The following is a 20,218-nucleotide window of genomic DNA, read 5'->3' on the forward strand; positions in this document are numbered from 1 at the left end:
GACCCCGTAGCAGAATCCAACCAACCAAGGAGAAACCCGTTAACCCAAACAGAACATTTGCCAATATTAGGAATTTTCCCAACAATACACAAAGTCCCACACCCTAGTCCTTTCTGGACAGAAAGTCTGCGATCACATTGTGGCGTCCAGCAATGTGCTCGATCTTCATATTGTACTCCTGAATCCTCCAGGACCACCTCTGCAATTTAGAATTGGTGGTCTTCATAGTCTGTAACCATTGCAGAGAGGAGTGGTCAGTCAGGAGGGTGAACTCTTGTCCCCACAAATAAGGACGAAGTTTGTCTAGCGCCCAGACAACTGCTAGACACTCTTTTTGTACTGAGGACAAGTTCTTTTCTCGGGGAATGAGCTTCCTGCTCAGGTAAGCTACAGGATGTTTGGTCTCCTCCCAGTCCTGCATCAAAACAGCCCCAATCCCGTGGTCTGAGGCATCGGTGGCAACAAAGAACCTTTTATCAAAGTCCGGAGCTCTGAGGACTGGCATAGAAACCAGAGCTGTCTTCAGCTGCTCAAAAGCCGCCTGACAGGTAGGAGTCCAGGCCACCTTGTCGGGTAGATACTTCCTGGTGAGAGAGGACAATGGGTCGGCGATGGATCCAAAGTCTGGGACAAAACGCCTATAATAGTTAGCCAGTCCCAAGAAGGCCCGGACCTGCCTCTTCGTCTTTGGGGCCTCCCACTTTTGGATTGCCTCCACTTTGTCCCACAGTGGAGTAATTCTCCCACTCCCCACCTTATGTCCAAGGTACACCACCTCTGACATTCCAAACTGGCATTTGTTCAGTTTAATTGTGAGGCCTGCTTTCTGGATTGCCTCCAGCACCTTGGCCAAATGTACAAGGTGAGAATCCAAGTCCTTACTAAAAATGGCGATGTCATCAATATAAGCGACAGTGTAGTCCGACATGCCACTTAACAGGTTGTTCACCAACCTTTGGAAGGATGTGGGAGCATTTCGGAGGCCAAAGGGCATCACCCTGAATTCAAACAGTCCATCTGGGGTGATGAAGGCTGACTTGGCCCTTGCCTCAGACTCCAATTCCATTTGCCAGTAACCTTTGCACAAGTCCACAGTAGATATCACCCTAGCTGAGCCTAGTATGTCCAGCAGGGTATCTATCCTGGGCATAGGATATGCATCTGGTTTTGTGATGCTGTTTAATTTTCGGTAGTCCACACAAAACCTAATTGAGCCATCTGGTTTTGCCACCAACACTACTGGAGCTGCCCATGAACTTACTGAGGGTTGGATGACTCCCATCCTCAGCATCTCCTGTACTTCCCTCCGGATATCTGCCAACACCTTACCGTTGACTCTGTAAGGGGGGCACCTGATAGGCCCATGAGTACCTGTGTCAATCCCATGTCGTGCCAGGCCTGTTCTTCCTGGCTCGTTCTTGAAAATCTCCTTAAACTGGTGCAACACCACAAGGATCTTTTCTTTGTCCGGCCCGGATACAGTTTCAGACCACAACAACTCTTCCCACTGTACTGGTTCTGAAAAATAGGCTAAAACGTCCAATGGGTCATCATCTATCATCTCAAGGTTTCCTTCCTGTCTGGTTATATGCAGCACCATGGGCCTCTCTAAGAAGGGCTTTAGCATATTCACATGCACCACTTTAGTCTTTTGCCCAGACCTCTCCATAGACACTGCATATGTGACATCGTCCAATTGGTCTACAATTACATGGGGACCGTCCCATGCAGCTTTTAGTTTATTAGTGCGCAGTGGTAGGAAAACCATTACCCTATCCCCTATTTCAAAAGTTCGGGATCGGGCTGTTTTGTTATACCAACTGTTCTGATTGCTTTGAGCTTTGAGCAGGTTCTCCTTCACCAGATCCATCATCTCTCGCAGTCGTTCCCTGAAGGACAACACATAGTCTACCACTGACACCTTGGCCTTTGGGATTTTCTCCTCCCACCTCTCCTTGACCAAGTCTAGGGGTCCCCTGACCCTCCTGCCAAACATAAGTTCAAAAGGGGAGAACCCGGTGGATTCCTGAGGTACCTCCCTATACGCAAATAATAATTGCGGCAATTTTTCATCCCAGTCTTGCGGATGAGTATCAACATAGGCTCTTAGCATTCCCTTCAAAGTCCCATTAAACCTCTCCGTTAACCCATTTGACTGAGGATGGTAGGCTGTGGTTTTCAGATGTTTCACTCCACAGCATTTCCACAAACACTCCATTAGTTCTGACAGAAAGTTACGCCCCCTGTCTGTCAGAATTTCAGCAGGAAACCCCAGTTGACAGAACACCTTGATCAGGGCTTCTGCTACTACTGGAGCCTCAGTGGAGGCTAGAGGCACTGCTTCTGGGTACCTGGTTGCGTGGTCCACAATGGTTAATATAAACCGTTTGCCTCTCTGAGTGGGTTTTGGGAACGGGCCCACAATGTCGATTCCTACCCTTTGGAAGGCCTCCCCCATGATAGGAAGGGACTGCAAAGGCGCTCGTGCTTTGCACCCACTTTTGCCCACCTTTTGGCAGGTTGGACATGACTTGCAGTAGTCCCTCACATCCTGAGCCAGCTTTGGCCAGTAAAAATTTAACAAAAGCCTCTGTCTGGTCTTGTTAATCCCTAGGTGTCCAGCACATGGTATGTCATGTGCCAGCTCCAAGAGCTTCAGCCTGTATTTCCTGGGGACCACAAGCTGTCGAACTGCTTCCCAAGTCACTCGTCTACCAGGTGGCAACCAGAACCTATATAAGCGACCCTGCTTCCATACCACTTGTTCACTCAGAGCTTCTGAGAACTCCACTTCCTGGTCCCTTGCTACCTTACACAGCGGTTCCAGACTAGGGTCACGTTGGATCTCTGACAGGAAGGTTTCTGGTTCCCCCAGGCTCTCTGCCCTCAGCTCCTCCAAGCCACCCATAGTCCCACTATTCCCAGGACACTCAGCCAAAGTTTGATCTGGGTTTCCGCCCCCTCAGTCGGTTTTTCAGTGTCAACCAACTGAGCTTCTTCCTGCCTGGAAGGCTCCACAGCATCCTGCTGCCCTTGCGGAAATTGGCACCCCTCTCCCCATTGGGCACCCCCTCCTGCAGGGCTTGAGACAGGCTGGTCCTCCCCCTCCCTGGTTGGTGGTGAGGTGGCTTCCCTAAAGTTGCCTTCCTCCCCCCACTTTCCTCTGAGGGTTTGGCTGCGGGCTACAGCATTGATAGAGTACTGGCCAACCAACAAATCCCGGCCCAGTAAAACTGGAACTGTCTGTTCCTTCATTACCCCAACCTCCATAAGACCTGCTGACCCTCGCCATTCCACTGGCATCCGGGCCACAGGAATCATGGCGGGTGGTCCCAGAACTCCCTTGATTCTGAATGCCCTATCAGGGACAATGTCAGCTTCTGACACCAGATCTGCCCTCACAAGGGTGACTGAAGAGCCCGTGTCAGCATATCCCAAAACCAACCGGTCCTTAAGCCTTACTGGTTCAACGAAATCACTCCAGGCCTCTGCAGGCTCCACTCTGGTGAAAAGACATTCATGGCTTACCACGGCCACATACTCCTCCTTCACCTTTGGAGTGACTGGTGCTTTTGTGGTGGGTCTGGGGGTTTCAGCTTGCAGCTCTGGGCAGGCCGACCTTAGGTGCCCAGGCCAGCCACAGCTGTAACACGTTCGAATCTGGGGCCGATCCTGATTAGTCACATCGGGGGATTTTCTACCCTGTTCCTGGGCAGGTTTCCCTTCCCTTTTTGGTGATGGTTGTTCCTTCCCACCCCTTAGGGACCCCCTTTGTCCCCTTCCCAACTGGGAGGGGATCCAGGTCAACCCCTCTCTGTTCTGCACCAGCTCGTCCGCCAGCTCTGAGGCCTCTGTAATGGTTTTAGGTTTCCTATCCTTTACCAGGCATTTCAACTCTTTGGGAAGTTTGAAGTAGAACTGGTCTAGAATCAACAACTGAAACAAAGCCTTAAAATCCTGGGCTTTTTCTTCCTCTACCCATCTCTTCCCCAGGTCTCCTAGTTTTACACCAAATTCCGAATAGGATTTACATTCTTGTGGGGCTAAACCCCTGAACTGCTTTCGGAAGTGGTCTGGCCCCAGCTTAAACCTTTTAAATACAGTTGCTTTATAGGCTGCAAAAGTTATCCCCCCATCTTCCATAGGCATGCTGTGATAGATGGCTGAAAGTTCTCCAGTCAGGATGCTACAGAAGTAAGACATATACTCTTCCTCTGCAATCCCCCACTGTTTGGCTGCCTTCTCAAAGTTGGAGAGGTATATGGAGGGGTCTTCTCCCTCTTTGTACACTGCAAAGTCTTTGGGGGTGACTTTGACCTTTTTGCTTTGTTCAGCTTTCAGACGTAGCACCTCAAGCTCATGGCGACGTTGCTCTTCCTGCTCCCGTCGGTGGATCTCAGCTCTCTCTCTTTCCTCCTGTCTGCGGAGCTCAGCTTGTCTCAGCTCCCTCTCTGCTTGTCTTTCCTCTCTCTCTCGTTCCTCCCGTCTGCGGTCTCGGTCCGCCTCGATACACATTCTCTCCAGTTCCATCTGTAGCCGCAAGGTTGCGTCTGACTGGGTGGGGTGCCCTTCTGCAGGTGCCCCTGCCTGCTGATGATACTCCAACAGGAGGACTTGCATATCTGCTACAGTCAGGTTGTCACACTCCAGCTCTTGTTTTGCGCACTCTTCCTGGAGCTGTGGCTTTGTCATCTTCAGGATTTCCAGTTTCTTAGCATGCTCCATCCTAACTAACTAAACTTTCCCTACGCCAGTTGACCCGAAAATAAAACAAAACCTCTGTTGCTTTCTCTGGGTGCTTGCACGTATAAAAAAAAACAAAAATGCCTGGCCAATCAAGTTCTCTGTTTGTTCTTATCCCACCGCTGCCGCCAAGTGTGGCGGAACCGGCCCGATTCTGCCTTCAGACCCGGTCCCGTCAGCTCCCTATTGAGTCGCCAACTCCTGGAGGGAGCTATTTCTCCTCCTGCCCCTTGGGCTTGCTGCCACCACCTGCTCAGTCCCGGGGTTCAGATTGAGAGGAACAGGACTCCCAATCCCCCTCTCCAGCTGTGAGGCTAGGCCTCCAGGTCCTCTGCCACCCTGTACTTGGGTTTCACAGAGACCTCAGCACTTCTTTGGGGCACCCCTGGAGGATTGGCACCTTATCCAACTGCATGCCTTCCCCCTTTCCTGGGGCCCCCTTCCTAAAAACAGCGTGGTCTAAAGCGGTCTGGGGATCTATGTGGTACAGAGATTGACTGCCAGCATTTAAACAGTAAAAATATATTTATTTAAAAAGAGAAACAGATAGGAAAAGAAAAACAAAACAAAAACAGTTGCATTTAAAAAGTTAGCACAGCACAGCACAGCTCAGCAAACAGCCTGACAAACAAAATGTGTTATAAACGCGTCCTGCTGGCCCTGATCTAAACTTGCCCTGTCTTGTGAATTACTTACTTTGTCTTACTGCCTGGAGGCCTCATTCTCTTTTGAATAGGCCGCATGCACAGGCAGGAGCTCTCCCACTGGCAACCTCTTCCTTCGAGCTGCAGCTGAGAACTGAACTCTCTTCCTGCCTAACACATGGCAAGAACAAAAGCACTTCCTGCCTCTCTAGGAGATTTTCCCCCTAGCGTTGTTGGTTTGGCTCTGGAAGGGAGGGGGGGAGTGAGAGGAAGGCTACCAAGCCTGCTGAGGGATTTACTGATCCCTGCCAATGAAGCACCAACACTCTAAGATGGTGTTTCTCCACACATGTGTATGCTGCATGTATACCTGGGGTACCTCTATTTAGATGAGGACATATGTCCAGTTTTAAAAAACATTCCAATGGGCATATTTTGCTAGGCAATAACTATGTGGATCTTAATAAGGAGGAATAACAACAAAAGTGAGACGTGATAAATACCAACCATTTCTCAACATCCAGAATCCCAGTATTATCTGTTGGGAGGAGTGAAGCTATGAAAGCTCAAGCTTGTTTCAAACTTCTTATTTTACACTCAGACTCATTGGTCAGCTAACCAAATACAAAACAGCCTAATATTACTGGACTACATTCCTTTTTTGGCTATATACCTCCAGGAAGAACTCTCACCTGAGCCTGAGTACCAGAGGTGTTATGGGGCAACATATAAAACTGAACAAACAAACAAAGTAATGGAAGCTGTAAAAGGTAAGAAGGATTCCTTTAAGCAGTGGAAAGCTAGTCCAAGTGAGGTTAATAAAAGGGAACACAGGCTGTGGTAACTCAAATGCAAGACTGTAATTAGGCAGGCAAAAAGGGACTATGAGGAGCATATTGCAAAAAACATAAAGACAAACAATAAAAATTTCTTCAAATATATTAGAAGCAGGAAACCAGCCAGGGAGGCAGTGGGCCGCTTGGATGACCAAGGGGTAAAAGGATTACTGAAGGAGGATAGGGAAATGGCTGAGAAGCTGAATGTATTTTTTGCCTCCGTCTTCACTGTAGAAGAGGAGAAGTGTTTGCCCACTCCAGAACTGCTAATTTTGGAAGGGGTGTTGAAGGACCTGAGTCAGATTGAGGTGACAAGAGAGGAGGTCCTACAACTGATAGACAAATTAAAAACTAATAAGTCACCAGGCCCGGATAGCATACATCCAAAAGTTCTGAAAGAACTCAAAGGTGAACTTGTGGATCTCCTGACAAAAATATGTAATCTTTCATTGAAATCTCTCCGTTCCTGAGGATCGGAAGGTGGCAAATGTCACCCCCATCTTTAAAAAGGTTTCCAGAGGAGATCTAGGAAATTACAGGCCAATCAGTCTGACTTCAATACCAGGAAAGTTGGTAGAAACCATTATCAAAGACAGAATGAGTAGGCACATGGATGAACACAAGTTATTAAGGAAGACTCAGCATGGATTCTGTAAAGGAAGATCTTGCCTCACTAACCTGTTACAGTTCTTTGAGGGGGTGAACAAACATGTGGACAAAGGGGACCCAATAGATGTTGTTTACCTTGACTTCCAGAAAGCTTTTGATAAAGTTCCTCATCAAAGGCTCCTTAGTAAGCTCGAGAGTCATGGAGTAAAAGGACAGGTCCTCTTGTGGATCAAAACCTGGATAATTAATAGGAAACAGAGAGTGAGTATAAATGAGCACTTTTCACAGTGGAAGATGGTAAGCAGTGGGGTGCCACAGGGCTGGCTCAGTACTGGGTCTGATGCTCTTTAACTTGTTCATTAATGATTTGGAGTTGGGAGAAAGCAGTGAAGTGGCTAAGTTTGCAGATGACACTAAATTATTCAGAGTAATGAGAACCAGAGAGGATTGTGAAGCATTCCAAAGGGATCTGTTGAGGCTGGGTGAGTGGGCATCAGCATGGCAGATGAGGTTCAATGTGGCCAGGTGCAAAGTAATGCACATTGTGGCCAGAAATCTTAGCTATAAATACAAGTTAATGGGGGTGTGAACTGGCAGAGACTGACCAAGAGAGAGATCTTGGGGTTGTGGTGGATAACTCACTGAAAATGTCAAGACAGTGTGCGATTGCAATAAAAAAGGCCAACGCCATGCTGGGAATTATTAGGAAGGGAATTGAAAACAAATCAGCCAGTATCATAATGCCCTTGTATAAATCGATGGTGCGATCTCATTTGGAATACTGTGACAATTCTGGTCACCACACCTCAAAAAAGATATTCTAGCATTGGAAAAAGTCCAGAAAAGGGCAACTAGAATGATTAAAGGTTTGGAACACTTTCCCTATGAACAAAGGTTAAAATGCTTGGGGCTCTTTACTTGGAGAAATGTCGACTGCGGGGTGACATGATAGAGGTTTACAAGATTATGCATGGGATGGAGAAGGTGGAGAAAGAAGTCCTTTTGTCCTTTTCTCACAATACAAGAACTTGTGGGCACTCAATGAAATTGCTGAGCAGTCGGGTTAGAATGGATAAAAAGAAGTACTTCTTCACCTAAAGGGTGATTAACATGTGGAATTCACTGCCACAGGAGGTGGTGGTGGCTACAAGCATTGCCAGCTTCAAGAGGAGATTGGATAAACTTATGGAGCAGGGGTCCATCAGTGGCTATTAGTATTGTTGGAACTCTCTGTCTGGGGCAGTGATGCTCTGTATTCTTGGTGCTTGGGGGGCACAATGGAAGGGCTTCTAGCCCCACTTGTGGACCTCCTGATGTCACTTGGGGTTTTTGTTGTTGTTGTTGTTTGTGGCCACTGTGTGACACAGAGTGTTGGCCTGGATGGGTCATTGGTTTGATCCAACATGGCTTCTCTTATGTTCTTATGAAGATAACCCAATCCAACAAGAAACAGTTCTGGGAGACAGAGATGCTAAAGAAGGCAAAGAGTTGTGTGGACAGAATGGACAACACACAGGTGGAGAGAGAAAGACCTACACTGAAGAAAGAGATGGGGGAAGCAGAACAGACTTGGTGTACATAGAGATTTCTGCATCTATTATAGGGATACAGAACTATCCATTAAGCTGGTATAAATCTGTTTCAGCAGCCGGTGTGGAACACAGCAACTGTGGAACACAGCCATGATTGCTGTCATTCTGTAAAGCCCACAAGACAGTTTTATTTCACAGGATATTTCTTCATGAAGTTTCTGGTCTGCATGGATTATTTGTATTGAGAAAATTGTATTTAATTTTTTGTAATAGATTGTTATGTTGTTATTTTATGCTGCCTTGAATTTAGACTGAGGTGGCATGTATTTATTTGTAAAATTAAATAATTCTGTCCACCATATTTTTTCTATTGAACCCTGCTAGGTAACACACACACACACACCAAAGTAGCTTCAGTATTAAGTCTGGGCAAATTAATCTCCCAGAAGTAAATGGAAAATCTGAAATTCCTACAGAAGCTCAGAAAGTCTAATTGGGTTATGAAGGTGGTAATGCTTACCATATACATCCTATAATACCTGTGAAATATACTGCAAAGAAATAGCAAATGCTCATGGCACCATGATGAAAAATAGAACTGAGAAGAACAGAAAGTGCATCCTCTTTGAAAGCTCAAGGGATTTTATTTAGATGGTAAAGTGTTTGCCAAATCTGTAAGGTTTAAGCAAATCTTATATAAGTGACACTTGAATAACTGAAGAAGAGTTTCAAAAGACATTACTGTTGAAGGCATATATTTTACTTTACACCAAAAGCAATATTTACCAACTTGTGAAAAAATGTATGTAGATAAGTGTGAAAAGAGTGGGTGTGTGGAAGGACATCTTCCATTTTTGTTGTGGCTATTTCTAATTTATTAAAACAATTGCTTCTTATGTGGTAATAGTCAGTGGCCCAAAACATTTCCTAAGTTAGCAAATCAACCCTACAGTAAAAATATAATAATTAAACAATTGATCATTCATTCTCCTTTAACAGAACCCAAACTCTACTACCTAAATTACACTGCCCAATCCTGCCTAGTAATAGGGCTAACCCTGGTTGACTGTTAGGCACCTAATTCCATGTACCTATATCTACTTATTTCCTTAAATTCATTCATGTAATACAAATATATATGATCAATCCTTAGGGCGATTCTCCAGGAATAACCAACAATATGCCATTCATTTCAGGTCAACCTGAAGTAAATACTTTTGGTGACAGAGATTCTTGGGTTCCTTATCATATGCTATTCTATTTTTAAAAGCACCTTTACATCCATCTCCTTTGTGACCTGGGATTTCAAAATCACACCACATTTATGAACCAGGCTTATACAGTGCATAAACAAAATGAGGAAGGAAGAGAAATGGAAGAGCATTCAATATTAGCGCTGAATTTCTCAGGTTCTGCTGGAGTGTGCCAAACTCACAGAGGGGTTTTTTTGTATTTGTTATATATCAGCTTGATTAATGAGCAGGCAACATTTTAGAGAAGATTAATAATATCAGAGATGAAAGGGCATTTTTAAAAATTAGTACTCTTCTTAGTATAAAGAGGATTTGGATGCATTTAGATAATTAACGGGAAAACAGTGGCCCCATTTTATATTATCCATCTCTTCATAACTGTTCTTTAGTCAATATGGTAAAGATTAAACTCATGGCATACATCTACAAACTGGAAGCTTTTCATCTTTTCATCTGGCTGGTGTATTGTCCGCCTAGCGCACCAGCCAGTGCCCTACCGTCCCTGATGGAGGCTGTAGCAGGCTGGGCATTGGCGCACCCTTGGCTTATAGTCTTGGGTGACTTCAATGTCCATGCCAAGGACGCAACTTCCACTCGGGCGACGGACCTAGTGCTTTCCATGGCAGCACTGGGACTCTCCCAATATGTAATAGCGCCCACACCAGGCTGGGCATACATTAGACCTGATCTTTGCAGCAGGATTTGGAGTGGATCAGATTTCTGCCAAGGCGGTGCCATGGTCTGACCACTATGCCCTGAGGGCTCGTGTGAATACGCCACCTCTACCCTGTCTAGGCGGTGAGCAAGTTTTAGCTCGCCCACATAGCCAGATGGACCCTTTGAGGCTTCAAACGGCTATGCGGGATCCCTGGCCCTCTGGCAACTCGTTGGATGAACTGGTGGAGAACTGGAATAGCCAGCTCTCCACGGCCATCGACGAGATCGCTCCCCGATGTCCTCTTCATCCTCATTCACGATCCGCTCCATGGTATATCCTGGAGCTGCGATCAATGAAATGGCGATTAAGACGACTAGAGAGACAATGGCGAGATACTCGTGACGAAGCTACGAAAACATCCTATAGGTAATTTATGCGGACCTATGAGATGGCAGTCCAGGCCACAAAGAAGAATTACTTTGCGTCCCGGATTGCATCTGCGACCTCGCACCCAGCACAATTGTTTAGTATAATTCGGTCACTAACAATTTTACCGCATGGTAAACAAAATATTAGAGAATTGGAAATATGCTGTGAGGCTTTTGCAAGCTTTTTCACGGATAAAGTCTCGTCGCTCTGATATGACCTTCCCGCCATACTTGATACAGTGAAAAAACTACAGCTAGTGCAGAACGCTGCGGTGTGGCTGTTAATGAGACTCCCTCGATGGGAGTACATTCAGCCGGTGCTAAAAGAGCTGCACTGGCTTCCTGTTGTGTTCCGAGTTCGTTTCAAGGTGTTGGTGTTGACCTTTAAAGCCCTTTATGGTCAGGGACCTGTCTATCTGTGGGACCGCCTTTCTCCACATATTCCCCAGAGAGCACTGCGTTCAGGGACAAAAAATCTATTGTCCATCCCTGGACCAAAAGAAGCCAGGTTGCATACAACACGAGCCAGGGCCTTCTCGGTGGCAGCACCAGAACTTTGGAACGCTCTCCCGGAGGCCATAAGGGCCCTGCGGGATTTGTCTACATTCCGCAGGGCCCGTAAGACCAAATTGTTCCGACAGGCCTTTGACATTTAACCAAGAGAGAGCTGCCACTGGACATTATATAGAGTTCCATGCAGAGTACTGATGGTCACCATCGAACTTTCAGAACTGCTATACTGTACTGTATTAATACAGCACCATGAAATGTTTTAAATGATTTAATTATGTAATTATCTATCTACTAATGGACGGCTGGCCCGACCCCGCTCCAGGGAATCTCGGCCGGGCCTTACAGGCTGTTGCGACATGGCTCAGGCTGAGTGGGCTGAAGCTGAACCCAGCGAAGACAGAGGTCCTATGCGTGGGTCGTGGTGCTCCGGGAAGGGAAATAGCTCTCCCAGCCTTTGATGGTGCACCATTGAAAGCAGCGCACCAGGTAAAGAGCCTGGGTGTTTTACTGGAGCCTTCATTATCGATGGAGGCCCAGATAGCAGCCACCGCCAAGTCAGCATTCTTCCATCTGAAGCGGGCAAGGCAGTTGGCCCCTTTCCTTGAGCGCCAGGACCTCGCAACAGTGATCCATGCAACGGTCACCTCAAGACTAGACTACTGTAACGCCCTCTACTTGGGGCTACCTCTGTGCCGGACCCGGAGACTGCAGCTAGTGCAGAACGCAGCGGCCAGGCTGTTGTTGGGACTCCCGAAACGGGAACATATACGGCCGGGGCTACGTGAACTGCACTGGCTGCCGATTATATACCGGGTCCAGTACAAAGTGTTGGTCATTACCTTTAAAGCCTTATATGGCCGAGGACCTACCGTCTTTCCCCATATGAACCCCAGAGAGCACTGAGGTCAACCGGGAAAAACCTAATGACTATCCCTGGGCCGAAGGAGATTAAATATCAGAACACTAGAGCACGGGCCTTTTCGATCGCGGCCCCTACCCTATGGAACCGACTCCCCAAGGAGGTGCGGGCCCTGCGGAACCTAGATCAGTTCCGCAGGGCCTGCAAGACCACCCTTTTTAAACTTGCACACTCGGACTGCTAAAGAAAATCGGTAATTAAGGATCCGCCAATGCGGTCGAAAGACCTATACCGCTGTATAACTGTATTTATTGGACTGGTTTTAATGCTATTAAGTTTAATGTTTTAATGACTTATATTGTAAATTTATAGGTTTTATTTACTACTGTATGTTTTTATAAAATGTTGTTAGCCGCCCTGAGCCTGCCGAGGCGGGGGAGGGCGGGATATAAATGAAATAAATAAATAAATAAATAAATAATGTTTTATTGGTTTTAATGGAAGTAATGTGATGTTGTGAGCCGCCCTGAGTCCGCTTGCGGAGAGGGTGGGATATAAGCTTAACGTAATAAATAAATAATAAATAAATGAACTTGGGGCACCGAGCACGTCTTCTGGTCCAGTTCTGGATTCCTTCAGTCCACTCAGCCTGGAGGAAGTCGATAGGATACTTTTAGCTGTACGCCCTATGACTTGTAGGTTGGATCTGTGCCCGTCCTGGCTTATAAAAGCTAGCCAGGCAATGCTACGTGAACCACTCCAAGGCATCAATAGATCCCTGATAGAAGGGATCTTTCCCACGCCCCTTAAAGAGGCTGTGGTCCGTCCCCTCTTGAAAAAACCATCTGCAGTTCCAGCCCTATTGGCAAACTATCGGCCGGTATCAAACCTTCCCTTTTTGGGTAAGGTTATAGAGCGGGCAGTGGCAATTCAGCTACAGGGATTCCTGGAGGACACTTCCGCACTGGATCCATTCCAGTCAGGCTTTTGACCAGGTCATGGGATGGAGATAGTTCTGGTCGCTGTCATGGATGACCTCCTGCGACATCTGGATCGGGGCGGCTCAGCAGTGCTGCTATTATTGGACCTGTCAGCCACTTTTGAAATGGTTGATCATCAGCTACTGACTGGCCGCCTTGTCGATGTGGGGATTCAGGGGTCCGCCTTACAGTGGTTGACCTCCTTTCTCCAAGATTGGGGACAAAGGGTGGTGATAGGGGAGGAGTCATCCCAGAGGCACTCATTCACATGTGGTGTGGTTCTGTCCCCGATGTTATTTAACATCTATATGCGCCCCCTTGCCCAGATTGTCAGGAGGTATTGACTGGGTTGTCACCAATACGCAGACGACACCCAGCTCTATCTATTGATGGGTGGCCAGTCCAACTGTACCCCGGAAAATCTGGATCTGGCTCTTCAAGCCATAGCATCCTGGCTTAGGCTGAGTGGGCTGAAATTGAATCCAACGAAGATGGAGGTTCTCTATTTAAGCCGGGGTGGTCCAAAGGGAGGGGTCCAGCTGCCGGCTCTAGATGGGGTGCCATTGATACCAGCCCCTAAGGTAAAGAGCTTGGGCATGCTCCTTGAGTCCTCCCTTACGACGGAGGCCCAGGTAGCAGCCACTATTAGATCCGCCTTTTTTCATCTTCGGCGGGTGCGGCAGCTGGCTCCTTTTCTGGAGCACAATGACTTAGCAATGGTGATCCATGCTATGGTCACCTCAAGAATAGATCACTGTAATGCTCTCTACATGGGGCTACCCTTGACGCTGACTCGGAAACTACAGTTAGTGCAGAATGCTGCAGCACGGCTGTTAATGAGGCTCCCTCAATGGGAGCACATTCAGCCAGTGCTGAAAGAGCTGCACTGGCTACCTATTGTGTTCCGAATCCATTTCAAGGTGTTGGTATTGACCTTTAAAGCCCTTTATGGTCAGGGACCTGTTTATCTGCGGGACTGCCTTTCCCCATATATCCCCCAGAGAGCACTGCGTTCAGGGACAAAAAATCTGCTGTCCACCCCTGGACCAAAGGAGGCCAGGTTGCATTTGACATGAGCCAGGGCCTTCTCGGTGGCAGCACCAGAGTTATGGAATGCTCTCCCGAAGGCCATAAGGGCCCTGCGGGACCTTCCTACATTCCACAGGGCCTGTAAGACCAAATTGTTTGACAGGCTTTCAATGCTTAAATTGAGAGAGAGCTGCCACCTGACATCAGCTAGAGTTCCCGGTGACCAACCGTCTGAAAAGCAGAACCGCCAACATAGTAATGGTACAGCACCGTGGAATAGTTTTTAAATTTTAATTGTATTAATGTTTTATAGATTTTGTTGACTTATTGTTTTAAATCATGTAAACGAGTGTTGTAAGCCGCCCTGAGTCTGCTTGTGGAGAGGGCGGGATAAAAGTCTAATGTAAATAAATAAATAAATAAATAAATCTTCACATTCAAAAGGTAATATGGCCAGAGAAGCCAATTGACTCTCCAGATTGTTGAGTGCACTGCAATGAATAGATGTTAAATTTATTTTAAGACACCTTGATACAGTAGATCAAAGAGTCAAGATTAAAAGATGAAATGCTTAAACACAGATCTCAGAGACCTTAAAAGGTAGTTCTGAAATTCTGTGTTGAGTGGTAGAAACTATTGCTGATAGAACACAGGGTGCAATGTCTTAATTTAGTTCATCTTTGATTAGTTCATTTTTTGGATGAACTAGAGAACAGGTTCAGCTGCAGAACCCTAATGCAAAATAAAGCAAAACTAACTTAAAGGAATAGAAACTAGTTTTCTGTATCTGAAATGTATACAAGCTAACTGTGATACAGAATCATGAAATAGCTATACTTTTAAAAACTTAAAATAAGACTGCCTTGCTGATTTTTTTAAAAAAGCTTTTCAAAGAGTTCATGTGAAATGTAGAGACTACCTGGATCACCTAGGATAGTGTTTCCCAATTGCAGGGTCATGACCTGGTATCGGACCACGGAAGCCTCACTACCGGGTCACAAGAATAGCCAAAGCTAGCCCCACCCCCAGCATAGCTAGCCCTGCCTCATCTCTGTGTTGTGCAGAGAGGAGCTGGGCTGCCTCTCCTTCCTTCTCTCCCGCTCCCAGTGTTTGTGAGAAAAGCTGGCATCCACTGGCACTTTAGACCCATGAAGTGTTCTTCAAGATATGAGCTTTCATGTGCCTTGCAGTATGTTCTTTTGGGGAGATTTCCCCAGGATGCCTGGGTGGCAAAAAGGGGGGATTTAGCTGGGAGGGGCAGGGAGTGGGCATTCTAGTAGCTTTTTTTTTTTTAACCAAATGACCCCTGGGCAGAATTGTTGCTGGCTAGGGTCATCTGATGGTGAGGAAGACTTTTTTTTTCTTTGCCCCCTCCCTTCTTTCTTTCTTTCCCTGTAAGTGATGCTCTGTCTGTATTCTTGGTGCTGGGAGAGGGGGGAAGCAATAGTGGGAGGGCTTCTAGTGCCCTTGCCCCACTGGAGGACATTCTGGTGTTTTTTGTACATTGTATGATGGGATTTTGGACTGGATAGTCCACTGGCCTGATCCGACATGGCTCTTCTTATGTTTATGTTCTTTCTTTCTATGTCCTTTCCTTTCCTTTCCTTTCTTTTCCTTCCATTTCATTCTTTCCCTTTTTTTCTGTCCCTTTCTCTTTCTTTCCTTCCTTCCATTTTTACTGGATGAAACTTTTCTGTCCATCATACTGTTGTTGCAGACATAGGAGCTCTGCCAATGAAAAGTTGGCACCCCTAGTTGTAGCCAGCTGGCTTTCTATGAGATTTCTGTGTGAGTGAGTGAGAGTGAGAAGTGTGGAGTGGAAAGAGATTATTGGAGATTACTGTGGTATATCTCAACAGCACTGGAAGTGACGGTACTATGAACTTGGCACCATTTTACTGGTCCTGCTTTTAACAGCTGTCTGACACTAAAATTAAACTCCTCCTGTAGATATTAAAAAGGATGAAAGAAGTTCATTGGCTAAGTATCTGCACAACAGGTTGCTTTTAAAGGCATGGGAAACACAGCCAGTAAAAAGCTGTAGCCCCTCATAAATATCCTTTTGGGGATAACTGCAGAAAAGCTTGTATGAACACATAGCTTGAAATTAATTCATTAATTGCAGTACAATTCTCTGCTACCTTTCACAGCAATTTCCCAGTGTTTCAACCAAACAAACGTAAGAAAAATAGCTGTTGAAAGATTTTCTTGAAACCAAGCCAGCCTGGTTGTAGCCTGAGGCAGGCTTCCAATAGTAGCAGCTGAAGGAAGGGCCTACTAAATCTGTCAGCATATTTTGAGGTAGAGCAGCTGCCAGGGCCCAGTGTGGGTGGTACACAGTGCTGGCAATCCTGATGGCAATGGCAACAGCACTCCCAACTGCATACACTGGCCAGTGCTATTGAGGAAGGGATGTGTAGATGGTGCAGGCAATTGAACATGGGCATTAGGAGTACTTGCAAGCTGGAGAAGAACACACAAACAGGTGCATGCAGGTGTGGGGGTGGAAAGAGAGGTCTGCCCACTTTCCACCCTCATTTTGGCTCAGCATGAGTTTCAGAGAGATTTTTCTGAAAATGAATTTACTTCAGAAGAAGAGGCAGGTTTGGGGGAGTGCCCTGGAAGTGACATCACAGGAAGAGGTGGAGTTTTGGTTCAATGTGCCCCAGAAGTGACATCACTTGGCCCTTGACACCACAGGAAATGACATAATTCCTGTCTCCCGGCTCCACCCCCAAAGTCTCCTGGCTCCACCCCTGAATTTTAGTGGGCCACGAAGGAGAAGTGTAAAAATAATCGGGTCACAAAAAGGAAAGTTTGGGAAACCCTGACCTAGGAAATTATTACCTAAGGAAAGATACCGATATGATAAAATGCATCAGTATTTTGTATTCAGTCAGCATTTTGTCATTGCAAATGGCTTGTACTTTTCCATTGCCTCCTCAATGTGTATTGAAATCAATTATAGTCATGATAAAAGCTTTGAAAGAAATCCAAATCTCTTAAAACGCACACGCACACAGAGAAATGGGTATATGCGCCTAGAAAAGCCATGGCTGGCCACAGGCTCTCTGGCAAATGTCCACCACATGTTTATGTTCACAGATGCATGTTTCTCTGTCATATTTTATGGTTCTCTCTGTGACAAATATCATGTGCACATGACAGAAATATGCCTCTTAAAATGTTACATTAGCCCTAAGTACACCAATTGCACTGATTTATAGTAGTTTCTGAAGCTTCGCTCTAAGCCATTCCCACATTGCCTGACTCCATGCCTCTCTTTCTTCATTACTGTGATGTGTGAGACAGTTCTACATTGGAGAAAGACACCATTTTGTACAGAAAGGTATATCTTGGGGCATATGATTAACTCCAACTACAGAATCAATCTTATTTTCCTCATGCTTTCCTCCAGCCCCATTTCCAGTTAAATGTCACTCCCTTTTAAAGCTACTGGTTGCACCTTCACCATAGCAAAATGTTCTGGAAAGGGAAAAAGCATTTTAGAAATATGGACCAACCACACAATGAAAGTGTCCTGAAAAAGTGTCTGTAAAGACAGAAAGGAAAGGAAGGGATAAAGTTTCCCTAATAGTTTGTATTCAAGACAACGGCAACATACAGCTGTCCCAGAGCTATATGCTGAGAATGTTTTAATAGTTTAATTTCCACAGGTGCTGAGCATTCATAGCTCAATTTGAAGTCAACAGTTCATTTTTTTAAAAAAAATTGCTTTCTATTTAATAGTAATAACAAAGGAAAAAAAACTAGTCTAGATAATTTGCAGCAAAAAGTATAACTGACAAATGGCATGATCCCAACAAATTAAGGCATTTTTATATCATATTGACTTCAAATGGAGCATAAAACAATGTGCTTAACTTACTCACATTTAAATCCATGAATACTTGCAAGTGCTTAACTTTGGCTGGATTGCAACAATTATTTGTACATACAGAGCAATTCTAAACAGAGTTAAATCTTTCTAAACGCCATTCATCTGACTTGATTTAGAAGGGTATAACTGTTTAGTATCACACTGTTTTCATGAAGGTGAATGTTCTCCTGTTGATAACCATAATGAATGAAGGTTGCTATCCCTGCGCAAAATGAACTATACAAAGTGGATGATTGCTCTTGAAGCAATGAGAATGTTTCAATAGATAGACACAGGTCTCAGCATTTACATACTACACAAAGGTCAGCAATGAGGACATACATATCACTAGTTATAATCAAAAATTTGCCTGGAGTCTAGTAAAAAGTCTAAATATAGAATTTTTTTTTTTAAAAAAAATCATTTAGTCCAATAAATTCACATTGTGGGGAAGGGGGGAAGTGTAAAGAAAGCAAAAAAGAAAACACTGGCAGATTGTAACAGACTCTCACTTCCCCCAAATGCATGCCTTTATTTACTATATTCATATCCAGGCTTTCCTCCAAAGAGTTCAGGGTAAGATTCACACAGTTATTATGCCATTTTAGCCTAACAACATCCTTGTGAAATAGATAAGGTTGAGAGACTTGGCCCAAGATCAACAGTGAACTTCATAACTAAACAGAGATCTGAATCCAGGTCTTCCTGGTCTAAATCTGATGGGTGAAATTTCCAGGGTCACCAGGCAGGGCTGCCAAGAGTCTCCATGCCTTCTCCAACCCCTGATCCAAAATAAATAAATATCATAACAACACAAATCACTTGGCTTTTTGTTGCTGTGAATAAAATAATTATGACTTGGGAATAAGCTCCATTCGATTAAGTGAGACATCAGTTTCTGTTCTAAACTGCAAAAAAGACTTCAAAAATATTTCTACTAACCAGAAATGAAACAAAACAAAAAGCAGACTCACAGGATGCTTAATGGGGGAAGGAAAAGTGGGGGGATGTGAGAGGTTGGTTTTATCATCTAGGGAGAGGAGGCAGGCGAGCCATATCCCCAGATGGGGTTGTCGTCACTAACTTTATAATGATTCGAGTCTCCAGATGCTAAAACCCAACTAGTTGCAGCTCTCTCTTCTCATTCCACTCCATCTCATCCCTGCTTCTTCTGCTGCCACCTCCTTAAAGATAGTGGTGGTGGGGGGAAAGCAGGAGAGGAGAGAAAGATGGGACATCTGAAATTACCCTGGAAATAATTCTCAGAGGCTGCTAACAGACAGCTGGTTCAAGGCAGCATCAAGCAGATCCGGAAGTGAGCCAGCAGGAAAAGGAACACCTGGGAGTGTCCCATTGACGGCACACAGAAGAGGGATTCACTTCTTGCATCTGATGAAATAGATTCTAACTATGAAAGATGGAACTACAATACATGTTATTTTTTTTATTGTGGTGCACAATATCGGCATCAAGAAGTCAGAATTTCTTTCTGTTTGCTCTGCTTTGCCTTGCCTGCACCCCTAGTGGCTTCAGTATAGAACTGCATTAAAAGGGAAAAAAAGAAACCTCCTGAAAGGTACTGGTTGAATGCAGGATGAGTCTAACTCAGTGTTTCCCAAAGTGGGCAATATTACCCCTGGGGGGTGCTGGAATGATCCAGGGGGGCGGTAGTAGCCTTGGGTGCAATTGGGGGCAGTGAATAAAAATAAGGGGGCGGTAGAAGCATAAAGGGAGGAGAGGAGAGGAGAGGAGAGGAGAGGAGAGGAGAGGAGAGGAGAGAAGAGAAGAGAAGAGAAGAGAAGAGAAGAGAAGAGAAGAGAAGAGAAGAGAAGAGAAGAGAAGAGAAGAGAAGAGAAGAGAAGAGGGTGGGAGGTGTCAAAACATTACATTTCTGGGAGGGGTCCAGAATTTCTAATTTAGAGACAAATTCCAATTAATAAAAATAGAGGGTTCCTTTTGTCTGGTACTTAGTGTGATTTCACCCAATTAGACTAGTAATGAGGACCAGAACTCCTTCCAATTAAAATATAAGAAAGATGCAGTTTATTTACAAGACAGACAAACAAGAAAGACAGAAACAAAAAACCTTACTAGTCTATCCTAGCCAATACTTGCTATAGCTAACAGCTTCTCAAGGTTGCTTGCAGTTTCTCTCTTGGCAATACAGTTCAAGTCAGGACAGTGGAAGAACTGAGGCAATTACACAAACTTCTCTGAAGAGTTTCAACCTATAGCTTGCTCCACACAAGATTTT

Source organism: Heteronotia binoei, chromosome 1, assembly GCF_032191835.1.
Source record: "Heteronotia binoei isolate CCM8104 ecotype False Entrance Well chromosome 1, APGP_CSIRO_Hbin_v1, whole genome shotgun sequence".
In the NCBI taxonomy this organism is placed as follows: Eukaryota; Metazoa; Chordata; class Lepidosauria; order Squamata; family Gekkonidae; genus Heteronotia; species Heteronotia binoei.